This window comes from Mytilus edulis, chromosome 1, assembly GCF_963676685.1.
Source record: "Mytilus edulis chromosome 1, xbMytEdul2.2, whole genome shotgun sequence".
NCBI classification, from domain to species: domain Eukaryota; kingdom Metazoa; phylum Mollusca; class Bivalvia; order Mytilida; family Mytilidae; genus Mytilus; species Mytilus edulis.
The window spans coordinates 57,818,579-57,833,486 of NC_092344.1; the positions used below are offsets into that span (position 1 = coordinate 57,818,579).

A 14,908-nucleotide genomic window follows, 5' to 3' on the forward strand; every position below is an offset into this window, starting at 1 on the left:
TATTTGTCTCTGGATGTTATAAAGCATACAACAATCAATACAACCTGTATAAAATTGTCCATTAACATTTATAAATTCGAGATTTTTGTAAAAAAATCATATCGGTCTTATCAAATACAAAATCCATACATTTACCAATAGGCAAAATCGAATAATTACATAATGCAAATAACATCTTTAGTATAAAATTACATTGTGAAATCACGCCAAATATGTACAATACGTTGTCGCCAGTGTTTGTGAATTCGATAACAAGTCTAGACATGACGATGTGAATGGCTGGTTTCTGTTTAGACAATTTGAACCACTAAAAGAAATTTTTTAATGTTTTATACAATGAAAGAAAACATGCAGGTATTTTTATAAAAAAAATGAAAAACTTTCAAGACATAAATTACAAAAAAAGTGAATTTATTTGCCAAGTTCATCCGAGATAGGTGATCTATTCCAAACATTTTATATGCGAAAATGGCATATGCATTGAACGCTTATATGTTCTCTCCCAAAACAAGACGTATATATATTTCATCGACTATTGCTTATAGAACCAATCAAACATACGGTCCTTTTCCAGTTACGTTTCAACTTACCACTTGTATTCTAGTCAGATGATTAATTTTCCAAACCTATCTATTGGATATATAGTTAATGTGCAGAAAATGACCGAATATAATGAAATAGTTTCTTCTGCATGATAAGCATTAAATAAACAAAACATTAACCGATTTTGATTCAGTAAAGTATCTTTGTCTAAAAATCCTATCGCATTTCCCTTTTTTATTTTCATACAATTAGGCTAAAAACAAACAAAGTTGCTTGGCATCATGTTTTAAAAATAATTTCGTTAAATAAAACAAATATATCTAAAAACGCATCATACGACTGATTTGATATAAACCTTTATAACTTAGCCACTAGTTTTTACCTTTTATCATAAAAATGGAAGTTAAGCAGATACATTTGTATATGTTATTGCACATTATATTGCGATTAACATCACACAAATGGTTAATTATACTTATGTGTCAGTCTATCATTAATAGTGTATCAAGTCATACTCGTGTTATACAACAGATGATTTTAAATTAAGTTTTCGCAGTCCATTGGTTAAATTCTGCTTCTTAAACAAGTTCTTTTAATAAAAATATAGATCATATATGATTGACGAAATCAATAAAAAAAAGTTTTTGGCTTTATAACTATTTTGATTTGAGCGTCACTGATGAGTCGTAGACGAAACGCGCGTCTGGCGTATCAAATTATAATCCCGGTACCTTTGATAACTATCTTTGGCACCACTGGGTCGATGCCACTGCTGATGGACGTTTCGTCCCCGAGGGTATCACCAGCCCAGTAGTCAGCACTTCGGTGTTGACATGAATACCTTTTTGGAATTTTGGGTCCTCAATGCTCTTCAACTTTTGACTTTTTTGGCTTTATAACTATTATGATCTGATTGTCACTGATGAGTCTTATGTAGACGAAACGCGCGTCTGGCGTATTGAATTATAATCCTGGTACCTGTGATAACTATTTACACCACTGGGTCGATGCCACTGCTGGTGGACGTTTCGTCCCCGAAGGTATCACCAGTCCAGTAGTCAGCACTTCGGTGTTGACATGAATATCAATAATATGGTCATTTTTATAAATTTCCTGTAACCAAACTATGAATTTTTTGAAAAACTGAAGGATTTTCTTATCCCGGGAATAGATTACCTTAGCCGTATTTTGCACAACGTTTTGGAATTTTGGGTCCTCAATGCTCTTCAATTTTTTACTTTTTTTGGCCTTATAACTATGTTGATCTGAGCGTCACTGATGAGTCTTGTGTAGATGAAACCCGCGTCTGGCGTATTAAATTATAATCCTGGTACCTTTGATTACTATTATGTCTTTGCTCTCATTATTAATCATACCACATATTCTAAACAGTGTACGTACTTTTGTATTATTATAAGCTTTTACATTTTAACTGCTGTGCATGTCGGCATATCATATAAAGCCTTTAATGCACCGGGTAATGGATGTTCAGAAAAAAAATCATGCGGTTATGTTTAAGGCATTCCGTTATGGAATTTGTTTTCAGATACGATACAGCTATCAAGGATATCACTCTAAACTTTCATATTACGTAGGTGTTACTACGTATACTTATGCTTGTCATTTCTAGCTATGTAAAATTAATCTATCGATAGGAAAAGATAGCGTGACAAATGACCGTGCCATTACCTTTTTTTGTAGCGTTTCTGATTTTTATTTATATGTTTTTTTTTATTTCAGGGCAATGTGTAAATGATAATATCACATTTGTTTGTTTTTGTACATGACCACTTTTGTCCATGTGCTTGTCTTTTTAATGACTAAAAGTGGTGTAAAATTTACATACAACAATATTGAATTGTAAAAGCTCAAGTTTTATCTGTCCTATTAGAACACATTTCTCATTGTTATCGCGATATCTAAATTTGAGACAGACGATAACGTAATACTTTTAAGTAGGTCTTAAATTTACAGCTCTTCTATAAAAGCATGCAGAGCAAACTATTGATCAACTTGCTTGCTATGTTTGTTTGGATGTTTGTAAACAACAGGTAGGTAGTCTGTTTACTATATACTGGAATTTGATTGGACAATAAACATTAACTTCAATTCATATCTAATCAAATCCCAGTATGTATTGAAACTCCGCCTACCTATTGTATGCAAACATCCAAGCAAACATAGCAAGCAAGTTGATCAAATTTTTGTTTTGCATGCTTTTATAGAAGAGCTGTAAAGGGTTCATTTTTGAAACACGAACTACTACAAAGTGCATTTTAAATTTATTCAGCATAAACAGGTATATATATAGTTTGTAATCATGTTTGAGTTCTCTTTAAATAGAAAACTTAGGCCGTGTTTACACCAAACGCCATGTACAGTAAACATGTTTGCATTTAGTTTAATGTAATGTACACTGGTTTCACATTAAATTTGTTCACATCTATAAACCTTGTTTAATTACCTGTACATTAGATTTGTTTACACTTATTAACTATATGTCATTTAAATGTTCAGTACGTAGAACCGAATGCAAATTTTTCAAACAAATCTTCTAGCAGTTGGGGAACGACCATTTGACTTCAAAAAGGTTGGGGGATTTTTTCTGGAAAAATATTCTGATCCCTAATTCGATAAATAAATATTCTAGTCATACAGATGATAAAAAAAATATTCTGAATCCAGAGTTTCCCCATGCATTACAGTGTTAAATATTGAAAAAAAAAGATATTTGATGCTGGCATCGAAAAAAACTGAATAAAAACGTTCGCGCGAAAAAAAATTCTGACTCAGAAAAAAAAATATACAACCCCCTTTTTTAAGTTAAGTGGTTGCTCCTTTATGAAAGCCATTTTGACGATTTGGAGTAGTTTAACGATACTAAAGATGTCTCGATTACGCATTAAAAAAACGTAGGCTGCAGCAGTGTGCTTACAGACGAAGAAAAAGGATTGAGATGTTAAGGATCACTACATTTTTATCTTTTCTATTTCTTTCAAATGGTGTTTCTTATCCAAGGAGTATTTAGAAAAGGGAGGTGTTTATGTTTTTTTTTTTTATTTCTAAGTGTATTTTAACGGGTCTGACATACTAGACAAACAATACAATTTACCTCACACGTTTTTAGTAATGCATTTATGAGTGAATCGTTGTTTGTTGTAAAGACCAGTGGGAAATATTTCCGTTTACTTCCAGTAGATTCAGTAAGACCTTTTCAAATGAATTATTTATTCGGCAATGATGATGCTTTGAGTCTTGATAAGGGGTCAATAAACAGATAAAGCTACCTTAATTAAAAAAAATATATATATAAAGTTTAGACAAATATTTCTGTAAAGAACTTTATTAATAATTGTAATGAATATCAATTTCATTCAAAAACCGTTCCTTCCTTCAATATACTTGGTAAAATTAAAGTTCTAAATGCCTGGTTTTGTGTACACTTAACCTACACAAGGCCTACATTGACTATCGACTGCATGTAGACAAAACATGATTTAAACTACATCATGTACATGTAAACATTGAGTTTTATCAATGGTAACGTAATTGTGTTTAGTTTACGTGTGAGTTACACTAACACAACACCGAGTTTAGGTCAATGTGAAAACGGTCTTATTTTGATGATTATACGTGACTGGAAATCATCAAATATAATTTTAAACATTTTATTATTATGATGATCACGTAATATGCTGTTTAAAAATAGAGTGGTAATTTCCGGATGATATTTTTACACAAGTTACTTATATCATCTAAAATTAGAACAGACACGAAAACACTACGTAGTTACAAGATTGAATCGTAAGTAACATATTTATATAGTTTGCACAAACGTTAACATTTTAATGATATTACTTATTCTAAAATTCTTGTTGGAACCACAATTTAAAAGCATGATCGCTTCAAATGCAGGGACTATATATTTCTGAACTGAACAGGCATAGTCAGATTGGTATGTTATGTTTCTTTGAACGCCCGATCTTATAAAATAAGTGCCAGACTGATTCACAGAATCGATATGGTACAGAGAAGAGTTCATAACATAGTGTTTATACTTTAGCGTCCGGTGAGTTCATATAAACATCCATTCGTACATATCAACAACCATTTGGTCATATCGCTGAGGGTCATATAAACATCCATTCGTTTATATAAACAGCCATTTGTTCTTATAAACATACATTCGTTCATATAAACATACATTGGGTCATATAAACATCCATTCGTTCATATAAACAGCCATTTGTTCATATAAACAGCCATTTGATCATACAAACATTCATTTGTTTATGTATGTATAAACGTTTATTCGTTTATATAAACATCCATTCAATCATATATACAGCAATTCGTTCAAATAAACATCCGTTCGTTTATATAACCATTAATTCGTTCATATAAACAATCACTCGTTCATATAAACAGCCATTCATTCATATACATATCCATTCTATTGTATAAACAACAATTCGGTCACATAAACATCCATTCATTATATAAACATCCATTCGTTCATATAAACAGCCATTCGTTCATATTAACATCCATTCGTTTATATAAACAGCCATTCGTTCATGTAAACATTCATTTTTATAAACAGCCATTCGTTCATATAAACATCCATTCGTTTATATAAAAAGCCATTCGTTCATATAAACATCCATGCGTTTATATAAACAGCCATTCGTGCATATAAACATCAATTCGTTCCTATAAACATCAATTCGTTCATATAAACATTCATTCGTTTATATAACTCGTTCATATACACATCCTTTTGTTCATACGACATCCATTCGTTCATACGACATCTATTCGTTCATACGACATCTATTCGTTCATACGACATACATTCGTTCGTATAAAGATGCATTCGTTCATGTAAACGTCCATTCGTTCACATTAACATTCGTCATATAATCACCCATTTACTCATATATCAATCTTAATGAGGTTTAATTGTAGAGTTCAAGTGCCAACTATGTTTTTTCAACAGCGTTATGACTATTAGTTCTTGTATAAAGCAAGACGATTTGAAGGGCATTGTAATTAAACTCATGATAGATACACGGATTAAATTTTGTATTAATTTTACGTCAGACGCGCGTTTCGTCTACAAAAGACTCATCAGTGACGCTCGAATCCAAAAAAGTTAAAAAGGCCAAATAAAGTACGAAGTTGAAGAGCATTGAGGACAAAAAAATCCTAAAAGTTTTGCTAAATACAGCTAAGGTAATCTATTCCTGAGGTAGAAAAGCCTTAGTATTTCAAAAATTCAAAAGTTTAGCAAACAGTTAATTTATAAATATGACCATACCAATGGTAATAAGCTTGGATTCAATATTAATCAGTGCAACAATAGTTCCGTTTACATCAATTAATGAGACCAAAAAGATGTCCAACAAGATATTGATAGTGTGACTTTTAACACATCATGTTCAATTTACCGCAATGGTAGGTATAAAGCAACTCACCTATTTGTGAGTGCAGTATGATGCCAGCATATGAAATTTAGTTCAATTCTCTGAATTCAGACGACTTTGTTGAGTAGTCTTTACAGAAGACAATGTACATTTGTTTTGGTTTTTTATTTCAATAAAGATTTTACATATTTGCTTTTTTATCTCTTGACCCTAAGCACAGTATTCCATATACTGATTTGTGTAAATATGTCTTGATCAAACTGAACAGAAACAAGGACAAAGCTAAACCGCGCCATGTATACCACAACAGATCAGTACATAACGATTCAGCCAAACGTTACACTTTGCACCCATGGACACCAATTCTTAGTTGGTAATCATAAATATGATTTGGGTGTCATTCTAATATGACGTGATTCTTTCGCTTTGTGAATAAACCGATGCTCTAAATCCAATAAAATTCGTTTGCACATGCGTATATTGACTACTGCAGAATAATGAATTTTAGCAAATTGGCATGCATTTAATATATTTCATTAACTTAAAACACTTCCAAAGCCTTAAATGATGCACATGTTGTTACTAATTCATCTATCGTGAATGTAATGTGTTGCAATTAGAAATTGACATATTTGACCTAGATACGACAACCGTTCATACTGGCTGTTCAAAACTCCTCCTCTGTAAAATCACATTGCCTGTCGTTTGCTTGTTTACAAACAAAAAAGGGAGATTCATGGAAGAGCCCATACACACACTCTACACTTATACACATCTGACATAGAAATTACCTTAATTGTCCTAATCAGAATCGAAATAATTGATGCAAGCCACACTTAATTGTAGCTTTAACATGCGTAGGTATTATATTCGTGTTATTTTAGCCCTCGCTCTGGCAAAATAATCACGAATATAATGTCTACCTAGTATGTTAAAACTACAATAAAGTATAGCTTGCATCAATTATTTCTATTTTTTGTTTTGTTTTTAAAATAATTCAACAACAAACTCATTATTAAGTCTAAATGGCACTTTTGCCTTTAATAAGATATGTATGAGTGAAGACTTTAAAAGTACTACCTCGGGATCACATAATATTTTTTTTATAAATCTGCAGATGCGGATACGTCAACGTATACAATACGGTTGATACGTTTTTAAATGACCGACCTCTAAAACAATTAACTTCAGCGATGATAACCGTTAAAATCAATGCATTTATAAATGTTTCATGTAGACCCATCTTTCACAATTATATACAACCTTACACAAAGGATTCTAATTGTCACTTGTAATGTATATCCGTGTTACATATTTATCCAAATTAAGACATACATTGTGTACACTATTTTCAATATACCTAGACCGTATCCAACATAAACTTTTTCAAGCGACAGTCTCAGCTAAATAATTTCATTTTGGTCAACCCATTTGGAAGAAGCTACCTATTGGATTGATTGTTGATATTTGCAAATGGATTCAGGCAAGCGACAAATGAAAAACAAGCATTTTTATGGAGTTTATAATCTATAATTGAAACGATCAAGCATTAAATTAAAAAAAAAATGGATAAACACTCTGAGATGGAAAAAACAAAACAAAAAAACTAAACACAATTTTGTTAATTATCTTTATCTATGAGTTCATAATTTAAGCCAACGCGTTCGAAAGGTTTGAAAAGAGATATTATTATGAATATGGTAAACATCAGCTAAATAAAGGCAACAGTAGTATACCGCTGTTCAAACTCATAAATCCATGGACAAAAAACAAAATCGGGGTAACAAACTAAAACTGACGGAAAAGCATAAATATAAGAGAACAACGACACAACACTACAATGTAACTAACACACACAGAAACGGACTAAGCATCAGACAAAATCCCACGAGAATAACAAATATAACATCAAAACCAAATACATGAATTTGGGATAGACAAGTACCGTGAGACGTCTTATCGCAATGTCAATTTACACTCAAAAATAAGAGAAAACAAACGACGCAACGTTAAATTGTAACACACACAGAAACGAACTATAATATAACAATGGCCATATTCCTGACTTGGTACAGGACATTTTTAAAGGAAAAACCCGGAACCACATATACTTATTGGTTAATATTATCGATATACATTAAAAACGTCATAATGTGTGTACTACTGGTAAATGGTACTCAGTTTGAAAATATAAAAAAAAACACGGTACCATTGCTCGTATGCTTGTGTATAACACTGGTATATTGTCTTGAGCAATTATTAAAACGTTCTCCTTTTAAACTGTGTTTTACTGTGTGTAGTTTTCTCTCTGTTTGTTTTTTCTACATTGTCTAAAGAGTTAAGGTGCGGAATGAGATCTTATTAAACACGTTTAATCCCGCCACATTTACACGCCTCTCCCAAGTCAAAAGTCTCTGGCCTCAGTCGCTGGCCTTCTGTAGTCTTGTATGATTTTTAATTTCTATTCATTTATATGTTTTGGAGTTTAGTATGACGTCCTTTGTTAATGAACTAGTACACATTTGTGTTTAGGGATAGGCTGAAACCCACCTCACGGTGCGGGATTTACTCGCTATCTCGAAGAGCCATTGGTGGCCTTTGACAGTTTTCTGCTCTTTAGTTGGGGTGTTGTGTTTTGGAAATTTTCCCCATTTTCATTCTCAATTTTCATATCTATTAAAGCAGATCATACCCGAACACGATTTTAAACACACATTTTATCAATTTTCACATGTTCATACATTTGTCCCTTAGGTTATAGCAATTAGCAATACAAATATATACAGATTACCTCTTTTAAAGTGTTATTTAACTTAATTGTACCCTATTGTATATGCAAGATGGATGTAATAAAGCGGAAAGAGAAATACCCAACATGAAATTATTATTTTTTATCAATTTCAGCCATCAGTCAGGTCATCAGTAGGCATCAAGTGAGTGCGTGACAAATTCTTCAGTCTCCTTTGCATCCCTCCTCTATTTTCCCATTTGAATTTATAACAATATTGTATTTGACAATTTGATAAGATTTTTAATTTTCATAGTAGAAAACAATGCTTGGTGATATCTATTTTAACTCTTTGGTGACGAAGGGATTTGTTCGTGAACGTTTTCAAATATTATCCCTATTTATTTCATGTTTGGTTATGACGTAGAGTCATATTGACATACAACCTTAAGACAAAGTAGCACAAACATTTGCCACATAGTCTAGACTTGACACATATCATTATGTAACACTGCCAAAAATAGAGCAACATTTTCCGGACTTTATTTTTAGCACGGTGACTTAGACAAATGCAATACATTATGTCATTCATATCTCGGGGGGACCACTTACTATATGATTAGTGGCATAGCAGGGATGAGCCGATGGAATAGGTCACTTTTTCATGCTCTATGATATATGAAAAGGGTGAGAAATTCAGATTAAATATATCAATAGGTTGATATTATCGCTTGCTTGATTATATCATAAGTATCTGAAACTAATCAGATGTCCGTATTTATTTTTGATGCTGTTAAACCACAGTCGTAAATGCATCAGTTATTTGTCAAACCAATTAAACTCTATTTATTCTGATGTGGTATTTCCACTGATGCCAGTGATAGATGCAATAAATCCGACCAAATTGACATTTGCACCTAATTAACACTCAAGGGTTTGTATAAATAAAACATGATAACAACTATTTAAATAAATTCCATTGTGACAGCGTCCTATAGGTTGCACTTTGTAAATACAGCTGTTTCTCAAAACACGCCTCTTTTGGGGAGTAATAGAATATTCATAGAAAATTAATTTTGTTTACATACTGGTTCCCAGTTATGCTCTCTGTGCTCCATATCGCAGAGACAGAACTTGGGAATGTTACCAGTAAATAAACACGTGCATATTGTTTACATTGAAATATGTGGTAACCTTTCATTCGAGGTAGGGGTAGTTAAGAAAATTAGTGTAAGTTTAAACTCTGAGAAGTTCAGGGCGTATAAACGTTGAAAATATGCCGCACAGCCCTATATTTTGACCTTTGAAAAAAATTGTGGTGCATATGAACTTTCAATTCTAGGATAAGATTTTTTTCAAAACTTCATAGTAAAAGTGGTACAGTTTTAGCCGTAAAAGGTGTTCCTATGGGAAATTGCATTGTCAATATTTACAGAAATGCAACCTATATAGGGTGAAAAAGGGGAACATTCAGAATTAAACAAAATTTGCTTTATTTCACAGATTTTAAAGAAATTAACTCAAATAAGAAGTTTTATAAATATTTAATGAAGATTGATAGAATCCTGGGCCTTAAATATGATGACTCAGCATAAATTCACAGTTTACAGTATGCATAGTTTACTTAAAGTCCTGGATACAAAATTAAATCATAATATTTGCATATTTGTAAGTTGAATTGTTAAGAAGTGCTGATATTTACTCTTCGCAGTCATTGAAACTCATAGATCCTTCCTGAATGTTATTTATGGGGTATTTGTGTCCTTTCGATAACCCAAAAGTAAGCCGCAACACCTAAATCTGCATTTTTGTCACCACGGCATAATAAATACAAACTAGAAAAACAAAAATATCTCAAGAAAACTTACAATAGTGTGTTCTATCCTGAATATGTACTAAATATTCCAAATTGCTAGAAACAGCAGAATGATTTAGGAAATTTGAGGCCCCAGGGGCAAAAAACATAGAAAATTGCCTACCCCCTGGGTCATAAAACAAATAATTTAACTTGTAAATGCTATGATTTTATGATTTTAAAGTTCTTGATATAGAAAACAATAACTATGCTTGGAAATTATGCAAAAATCAGATGTTAGCAGTCATCTATACAACATTTTAAGTGAATTTATATCTCAGACTGGTATCTGTATACATACAACTATTGCAAATATGGCTTTGTTTGAACACTTCTATTATATATAGTAGCTAAATTGTGTCAGATATATGGTTGCAGATGATACTGTTGTGACAAGAATTCTAAATTGACCATTTGAGGCAGAAAATGTGTTCTTTAATTGACAAATAGGCATACAGTAAGATGTGGACTGGAGATAGAGGTTGGATTGGATACTTTATATAATCTTGAATGCTGTAATGATTGATTGCTAAACATTACATTTCTGATATTCTGATATGCTTTCAATATGTTATCAAAACAGTTTTTAACAGGTTCTAGGCATGTTTTATCAGAAAATATGCAAATAGGGTAAGCTGGCAATAATTAAAGTCTTGTTTTCAAATTCTTTAAAAAATTGAAACAGGGGAGGGGGTATAAAATGTATAGTAAAGAAAAACTTAGAGTATACACAATGATTTCTTTAAGACTTTAATTCTGATAAATGAGTATTAATGTGAGAAAAACTGATTTTAGAGAGTTTTCTATTTGAATAAATGTCTGTATAGGTTGCACTTTGTAAATACAGCTGTTTCTCAAAACACGCCTCTTTTGGGGAGTAATAGAATATTCATAGAAAATTAATTTTGTTTACATACTGGTTCCCAGTTATGCTCTCTGTGCTCCATATCGCAGAGACAGAACTTGGGAATGTTACCAGTAAATAAACACGTGCATATTGTTTACATTGAAATCTGTGGTAACCTTTCATTCGAGGTAGGGGTAGTTAAGAAAATTAGTGTAAGTTTAAACTCTGAGAAGTTCAGGGCGTATAAACGTTGAAAATATGCCGCACAGCCCTATATTTTGACCTTTGAAAAAAAATTGTGGTGCATATGAACTTTCAATTCTAGGATAAGATTTTTTTCAAAACTTCATAGTAAAAGTGGTACAGTTTTAGCCGTAAAAGGTGTTCCTATGGGAAATTGCATTGTCAATATTTACAGAAATGCAACCTATAAGAGGGAACGGCAATGAAACTTTTTATCAGTTTTCAATTAATATTTAAACATGTTTAATTCAGTGAAAGTGTTACTCTCTGGGCTGATATTACATTTATCTGACCATAGATATTCTATCATCGGACCAAACGTCTTTTATATGTATTGTATATTGTATTTTGGAATTGAAATATCTTCATAATGAAAGATATAAAAGGGGCAATAAGAAGAAGGTGTTTAAGATGGGACGAATTTATTGGAATGAAGGTGATATCATTAAATGTTTTGGATTTATATGGCAATACAATTACTTGATTTGATTTGATTATTGCGATAACTTTGGTTCTTTACAAGAACGTGAAGTTGAGCGGGATAAAAATCTATAAAATGTACCAGAAGATGAAAAATATTTAAATATATCTATAGGTCTGTTCTTTGTTAATTGATATATGACAAGGTATCTATTTTTGATAAACAAAATATATGAAAAGGGCGGGGTACTTGATGTCTCAGCTACTCACCCCTACCAAAAAAAGTTTGAAGTGCCCCCCCCCCCCCCCCGAGATTCATATACTTCCCGATCATAGTTAAACTTTATTTCCTTTAATAAACTCATTAATGTTTTTTATCAATGCAATGATGCATATTTCCTAAATAACATTTTGGGCACTGTATCATTAAATTAAATTAACATCAAATTAAAAAAAGATTTTAAATTCCATTATGCTATTTTTTACGCATTGGACCTTGACCACAAATATTTTTTGCATGCAAGGTATAAACAGGAAAGTAAACACGACGTTGTGACCTCATATACATTGTAAGTAACATAACTATATCTTGTCTGTGAAAGTAAGCCTATTTGTTTGCAAAGGTGTTAAGGTTACAAACACTATCACATTTACAATAAAATATCATCTCTCGACCAACATAGCAAACTTCTATTGTTTAAGAATATAAAAACGGAATATAAACAGGAATTTTATTTGACATACCCTAATCTTGATACAAGAAAAGTAATATGCAAATTTAGAATAAGTGATCATTCCCTCGCTATAACTAGAAGATATAAAAAATATTCCACGCCCTCAAAGACTTTGTAATAAGTACAAAGTTCTGGATGATGAATCCCATTTCTTTCTAATATGTAAAATAAATGATGATTTAAGACATGTCTTTTTTAATGATTAAAAAAACTCAATACAAAGATTTTTCTTATAATAAAATGAAATATATACTAAATCCAACCACTAGTCAGCAAGTGAAATCTTTAGACTCCTTTATTAAACAGTCTATGGAACTGAGGTCAGGGGGCACTTGAGGTCATTTGTTGTGTTTAATGTTTTGGATTATTTTTATTTTTTATGTAAATTTTAATGTCGTCATTATATTGTTGTTATTACATGTAAATGTCATGCCTTTGGCCCTCTTATGGGTGTAATTTGTGCTTTAATAATAAATTAATAAGTATTTATCTTCGTAATGGGTTCGATTAAAGTGCGGGGTCAACGATTTGATATGGACCTGTTGAGTACGTAAAACCTTATTACCTTTTCCCGCTTATCCTGTATCAAAGCATTTAGGAGGACAACAAAGGCTAGATAGCTCTGTCATTCTAATAAAAAATGTCACGTATGTGTTTATGTGAAGTTGCATTTTTTCATGATAACTGCTATATAATTAACAAGAGACAACAACCCTAGGTCACTATTAGGTTTTTAATACAGGACAGTCGTGCTTCAGCTGGTACCTATACAAAACGTGTACTATTTAGTCTTTGATGCATGCTTATTTTGAACTAGCTGTCAGTAACTGCAAATTCTCCCAGATCAGTACTTAGTGTCTTTTTGTAGTTGTGATATACAAGTAACCGTCCACGTCCTCTCTGTGTATTTTTTTTATATTTATTTATATTTGTATCCATCTGATGAGTTAAGCCATCTTCAACTGATTTTTAGGCCACACTTATTTAATTCCTTGTTTGACGGACCCGCCATCACAGACAAAAATGCCTTTCCATTTTTTTAGTCATTTTGAAAAATGTCACAAAAATAGTTAAGATATAAAATGTCTAAAACTCACAAGCATTTAAAAAATATTTTTTTAGTGAAAAGGCAATCAACAATTAAACTACCTAATTTGAGAGAATGTTTGCGTCAATATATTTTAGTAGGCAATTCTCAAAGGATTTCGGTATTTTTGTTATACTACTTTTTACACTATACCATTGTTTTGTAACCAATTCTTATGTCTGAACAACTTTTTTTTCAGCTAGAGTAAAGTGAATTTTAAAATAAGACACACTTGCAAAATGCCCCTGATTCAGTTTGAAAATGTAGATGCATCTGACGATGAGGGTCACCTGGATAAAAGAAGTAAAGACATAGGTAAGATATAGTACTTAATATGTATTATATTGATTTTGAATTTAATATTTACATCATGAACATTTTTGACATCGACTTTATTCAAAATTGATAAATTCGATGTCCGCAATCGTGTTGGGCTATTGACAATTTATAATTTCTTTGATATGCCATTATATTAGTTGAAGGCATCATGAGGCTCACTTTGGGATTGATCCTTGACTTCCTGCATTTAAAAAAATTCTTTACCACGTATTTATATATCTAGACTGTGTCAAGTTTCAAGCGCGGTTAGTTTACCATCTATTATTATTATTATAGAAATGGAGAATTGCATGATTTAAAAAAAAAAAATCCCCAAACCTTAAAAGCAATTTACGTACCTTTCATTCTAATATTCATCTGTTTAAATGTTCATTCAAACTTTAAGTTTTCAGTGACCACCTCTTAAGCCTAATTGCAGATCGCCTTTTGGAAGATTGGATTTCAATATTATTGCAGCTAGGTTTAGAGTACAGACACATAACAAAAATTGAAAACAAATATCCAAACGAATCATATAGGCAAGCATTAGCTGGTCTTATGCAATGGAAGAAATCTTTTGAGCGAACAGATCTCGGGATGACTGATGCAGATAATAAACTTTATACAGCATTGGATGAGAAAAAAAGACAAGACATACTAGATGTGATTTCAGAGTTCAGAAGTAAATCTTAAATTTATTGATGTTA

At 31.8% G+C, this 14,908-nt stretch overlaps 2 long non-coding RNA genes across 2 annotated transcripts in view; both read left to right on the plus strand.

Moving 5' to 3' along the window:
- Positions 1–14,908, plus strand: part of LOC139485827 (uncharacterized) — a 971,519-nt gene that overhangs the window by 413,744 nt on the left and 542,867 nt on the right. The window lies entirely within an intron of this gene.
- LOC139485834 (uncharacterized) lies at positions 4,037–14,872 on the plus strand. Its single transcript, XR_011655410.1, has 3 exons — positions 4,037–4,347; positions 14,083–14,198; positions 14,608–14,872. It is a non-coding gene; the product is annotated as an uncharacterized lncRNA (long non-coding RNA).